This window comes from Meriones unguiculatus, chromosome 21 (genome assembly GCF_030254825.1).
Source record: "Meriones unguiculatus strain TT.TT164.6M chromosome 21, Bangor_MerUng_6.1, whole genome shotgun sequence".
NCBI lineage: Eukaryota > Metazoa > Chordata > Mammalia > Rodentia > Muridae > Meriones > Meriones unguiculatus.
In genome coordinates, this window is record NC_083368.1 from 56673793 (window position 1) to 56679590 (window position 5798).

General features: G+C 44.2%; 1 protein-coding gene across 4 annotated transcripts in view; it reads left to right on the plus strand.

The window, feature by feature from the left end:
• Garin1b (golgi associated RAB2 interactor 1B) overlaps positions 1-2891 on the plus strand; it is a 29549-nt gene extending 26658 nt beyond the window's left edge. For 3 of the 4 annotated variants that reach the window (XM_060373844.1, XM_021661873.2, XM_060373846.1), the window contains one exon: positions 1851-2890. The gene's annotated coding sequence lies outside the window, so the exon portion shown is untranslated. Of the gene's footprint in view, positions 1-373; positions 460-1850 lie in introns of all 4 variants that reach the window. The other variant, XM_060373845.1, reaches the window with a different exon arrangement.
• Positions 2892-5798: the final 2907 nt, after the last annotated feature.

The following is a 5798-nucleotide window of genomic DNA, read 5'->3' on the forward strand; positions in this document are numbered from 1 at the left end:
CAAGGACTGTGTTTAATCCTTTTACTAAATGAGACATTCAAAACCTGTGATTTTCTTTTTATGTTTTTTATTTTTCGACTGGACAAAGCCTCTTTGCTTGTTAGATAGCCACTGCTGTTGTAGTAATTTAAAAAAATGGCTGTTGTGCTTTTTATAATGTTTATTATCAGCCCTAAGATTATCACAGTGCTATTATCTAACCCACTATCACAAATCATAAGACAGACACCTGTTAGATTTATAATTGCCTTATTTACCTTGGGTGGAGCAGATATTCCACCTACACTGTCCCAATATCCTCGCCATCCATCTCCCAGCCCCCATCCAATGCCACCCACCTTAATCCTCCTCCTCTGTTCTACCTTCCATACAGAATCCCAGGGCCCTTGCTTGTACTCTTCGCCTGGGCCTTTCTATGCCATTAGTGGAGTCCTTCCTTCAGGCCCATGTCTGCACCAGGTAACCCATCATAGTGTCGTCCTCCTTCCTCTTCCTGAACCAGGTGGGGTTGCACAATACCCCACCTTAGGGCTAATAATAAACATTTAAGCCCAACAACCATTTTTGAAGTTACTCCAACTCACTGCCTAGACAGTAACTTGGGGCATTCCTACTGAACTACATAGTGATCATGGGAGTCATTAACAGACAAGTATTTAAATTCATGAAATTTGGCCTAGTAGATTAAAAAATAGCACCAATAAATTGTTAAAAATTAACTAAGGTTTTGAGTTTCTCCTAAGATTTACCCATTTTGGAAAACATCATCTCTCCTATAAAACAAGCATTTGGTCTCAACAAACGGCTGTCTAGACAAGACCTAAACAGTGACACCAGTTGACATACAAACATGAATTTGGGAAATCTCCTGGGGCCCTAGCCTAGACGAAGAACAATTAACAATTGCTGAGAGAGGTAGAATTAGTCTTCCCCAGGGATTAGCAACCAAAACGATTATCAAGTGCTAAGTGGTAATCCCTTAAAAATATACACACCAGCAGCATTAAACAGCCTTAGTAGAGTTCTTAAGAAATACACGTGGCTTTACATTTTATGATTTATGCCAGAAGTCTCTTAAAGATCAAGACAGTGTCTCAAGTATTTTTCTGGCTTGTGGTGTTAGCGTTGGATTTGCAGAAGTGTGTATTTGGTTTGGAAGGCCCACACTGCTCAGTGAAAAGCTTCTGTTTACACGCTGACGAAGGAGACCCGCATCTGGCCAGGGCTCTGAGAAAAAGACCAAAGAATCCTCCGCTCTAAAGAGCACATGTATACCACCCCCATTCCCACAGCTTAGGAAACATTTCAGAAGATAAGGTGGGAAGAATAAAAGCCACAGGTGGGGGAGGACTCAAGGCAAACGGTGTCTTCTGGACACACGAGGGCAGCTGCGTATGAGCTCAGAGAGGTGGCGATAACAGCCACACAAGGTGTGAAGACCCGATCCAGGCCAAATCCCACCGTGGAGAGGGGATTTGGACATACAAACTGCCTCCAGCCGTGAACCTATTGGCAATTGTTAGCTACCGGGAGAGAAAGAGACAGTGTTCTCTAATAGTGTACCCCTGGAGAGTAGGCCATATATCCAAGAAATTTAGGCAGTACAAACTGGTCTTGCAGGGGATCTGAAAATGTTGGATAGGGAAGGAGGGGCTGGGGAAGAGTTGGGGTGAAGATTGAACATTATCAAAGTAGGTACAAAACTCTCAAGGAACTAACGAAAAGTGTTTAAGGTACTTGACATCCTATAAAAAAAAATAAGTAAAAAGTAAATGAAGCATCTCTATGAGAGAAAAGCATATACTACTATGCAGAACCTTTGACTATCATAACCAAAACTCCAAAATTAGTTACAGAGCCTTCCTCGGGGAAGAAGGAAATGAGTCACCAGATGATTCATCAACTGGAAGGAAAAGAGGACATCCGCCAAAGACTTCATTCTGAAGGGAGGAGAGAAAATGTATCCAGGCACCTCTAACCTCGACAAGACTAGACACAATGAATTTTTGGTTCACATTTCTCAGATGAAACATATGTACTTCATCTAAAGTACATCTGTGTGGGCTTCAGAAACGCTGGGTAATACTCATGATCAAGTCCACCGACAGCCCTGTATCTCAAGCAACATTGCTCTCTTTGTTTCTTAAATCCTTTTATAATTAGGTATTTTCAGAAATTATGATATTGAGTATTTCACTTGGCATATAACTAAGTAATAAAGTAGTGTTGATCTTGGTTTTAGTGAATCCACAGTCATTCGTCTTTTTCGATTATTTGGTTTTGGTGATGATTGTTTACCTGGAACCACCACCTTACTCAGATCTAGTTTTCATGTTTAAAAGATTCAAGTGTGTGGCTGGAGAGCTGGCTCCATGGATAAGGGCACTTGTCTTTGCACAGGACTTATTAAAGCCAGAAGAGATAAACTTTTTGATTAAAAAAATTAACTGGTCCAATCAATTAAACATTGTAGAAGGCCCTATAATATGCTCGGATGCTGGCCAAAGTAACTTTGCCTCTGTTTACTCCAGCTAGACATGCTCAGAGACTTAGTTAACTCTCCATTCATTGATACAAAAGACGTCAACCTCTAATACGACATCCATGATGTTTTATACCTTAAGTGCTGAGGTTTCTTCATTAAATGAGTAAGGTATTCTACCGTCCAGTAAGCTGGGTTTTTATAATGGCAATATATTTGCTAATAAAATAGACAAAACTGCAGTAACTTCTTACAGAGTCTCATTTCCATTCTGTCATAAAAGTAAAAAATTTAGCTATGGCTACAAGGACTTTAACATCCTGACTTTTTTTTTTTGGGGGGGGGGAATGGAGTTAGGGCTTAAGATTGAACTAAGGGACCTCACACATGCTAGGCAAGCATTTTATTATTGTTACATCCTCCAATTAAAATTATGATTTCTAACAAATATAATTCCTTCTGTCGCTGTTATTAATATTTGGTACATGAAACACAATCTTATTAAAAGAAATTTTATAGGACTAGTATATTGTTATGTAACTTCTTTTACAATGTGGCTTCCTATTTACTTTCCCAAACTAAATCGGAGTTACTACCAATATAATAAAACAGATCTGGCTGGGAGTCAGCAGATAAGAGCTATGATAGCTTGACTATTGAAGATCAGTCTTTCCTAGAATTAGAGTTAGCCACTCCCCCTGAGGTTATAGCGATGACTCAAGCTGGCTAGACCCAAACAAACAAAAACCTCACTAGAATTAAAAAAATAATGATTTGTTTTAAAAGTCCAATTATAGATAGGATAGTTCACAGGGTATAACTGTGAACACAGGAGTAAATATATAGTCGATCTAGGATTTTTTAATTTCTAGTTGTTTAAATGCCTATTTCCTTTACCTGTGACCTTTATGCTACTGGGCCAGACAACGTTCTTGATTATTAATTTTCGTAATACTCTTGATATCTGTCACATTTTAGGTGTACTTTTAAAAACTTTTATTTACGTTTCTTTTTCTCCCTACTTCACTCCAACACCCCAGCACCAGGTAGGAGAGAGAAAGGGTTAGTGGGAGAGGGGGGCCAAGTTCTCTTAGCTGCTTCCTGCTGGTCAGGGTCATTGGGCTCTTTAGAGCCAGTCCAACCCTTCTTTCAGGAGATCTCCATCATCTTGTCTCACAACAGCAACCAGGAGCAGCAAGGGGGAAGCAGGAGCAGCCTTGTTCTTTCTCTTCTCTCCACACTCTCTGGGCTCTGACATTTATTCTCTCAGGCAAAGGGCTCCTTTCAGAGCCCACATGAGGCAAATAGTCTGCTGCTGTGGACCCCCTGAATCAGTCCCACATCCCACACCTGAGATTAAAACAAAAACATATTTATATCCACAACATCAAGTTATGCCAAATATAGAGGACTTAAAAAATAGACCTGGAACTTAATGGCCAGTAATGATGTGATCCAGAAGTTGCTTTTTAAATGCCTCTAGTCATCTGTTCCCCTCTGCTGAAGATTGCTCTCCCGCCTACTACTCAGCCTGATCCACATCAGATGCTGGGAAGCATTTCCTAGCAACATGGAACATTAATGATAGTAAGTACTGTGTCCCCTCCCCATGCACAAAATATGGTACTTGGCCAACGGGGGGAAACAGTAGACAAGAGCTCCCAGAAAGCAGCTGCACTTTCAAACTGAACCTTCCTCAAGGCTTGTTAACCAACCAGGCCTGCAGTGATGTGAACTCAGAATGTTGCAAAGTCCAGAACCAAATTACTTTGGGCCATATTTAGCCTTGTTAATACCTATTTTCTTAAAAGCCTTTTCCTTCTCCTCTGTAACTGACCTAATAGCTTCATGACCATTAGGCAAGGTATGTGGACTGTGGAGAGAGTACTAATTTCCTTTGAAGTGTATGACTTAGCAGACCACTAGTTTTCACAGCTCAAGAACCAAGTGTGTCATCAGATAGTTATCTGAGGGTTGTATCAAAGGTCTCCCCTCTTTGTGGTAACCCATTCTCTGGTATTTCCACCAATGAAAAGTAATTTTCATTGTTCTGTTACTATAAAAATCTTCATCAAACTTACTACATTGGTACAAGGAATCTAGGCTCCTGTCCCAGATTCTAGGCTCCTAGTGGCTCATGGCCACTCACATTGGGCTCCAGAATAAACTCTGAGGTGACAGTTGTGTTTTGTGTTTATAGTTTGAACGTCCCAAACAGTGGTTGCCAGCCTTTTCTCATCTTAAGGTAAGCCAATTTGCTTTATTAAGTCTTTAATGATCTTAAATTTTGTTTCGGCTGGACTTAAACTTTGTGTGCTCTTAATCCCACACACGCTGAAATTTTGGTAGCCCTGGGAGTAGGTGATGGGGCTGAGGTTGGATCTCTGGCAGAGTTTGACTACCTAGCGTCCTACGCAAAGTCTAGGCTCAAACTCTCCCTGTCCCCGCCAAAATAGATTGCTAATTTCCTATGTTTCTTTTAAATCAGGGCCCCGCAATGCAATGGATTTCTTCTCTTCAGTTCACTTGGTAGTCCTGAGCATTTGCTCGGACCGGGGCTGTAAGCTAGGAGCTCCTGAAGCATTAAGTCGGGCGGATCCCGTTCTGGCACTTGATGAGCGGCGTTACTCGGCTGTGTACTGAAAATGCTGGGAAAGCAAATATGTAAAATCTGCTCCCTGGGACGAGGAAAGACTCCTAGAGCACCGGCAGCTTCACGACTACCGCGTGCATCAAGGCACTCCAGGGTGGCGATGGCTTTCGGGAGCTGGGAAACGGAGAAAGCACACGTCTTTCAGACAGAGGCGAACAAAAGACCACATGGACGTGAGCCGTAGGGCGGTCAGGACGGGCCGGGACCCTGCCGGCTTGGGCAGGGTGCGAACGCGCGTGGTGATGGGAAAGGAAGCTGAAAGGCACACGCTGGCAGGGCGGAGGTCTACGGAACCACGCCGGGACCCTCGAGAGGCAGAGGCCGCGGTGGCGACCCTGCTCGGGCTTATTCCGGGCCCGGGGCTCGAGGGCAGGAAGAAGGCTAACGGGACGACACTCGGAAGCCGGGGAGGTCGCGCGCCCCGAACGCGGACGTGGCGGCCAGTGGGCCACGGTCAGCGGGCCGCGCCCACACGCCCCAGAGCTAAGCACCAGGGCTCGGCGTCCGCACGGGCTGGGCGCGCCGAGCTGGGCGGGAGCCGGGCCACGCAGCTCGGCGCGCTCCGGGGACGTGGCGCTTTCCAGCCAATCCCGGCCGCGCGCCCCGGGGACCAATGGCCGCCCGCGGAAGCAACGCGTCGGCCGCGGTCTTGCCGGTGATTGG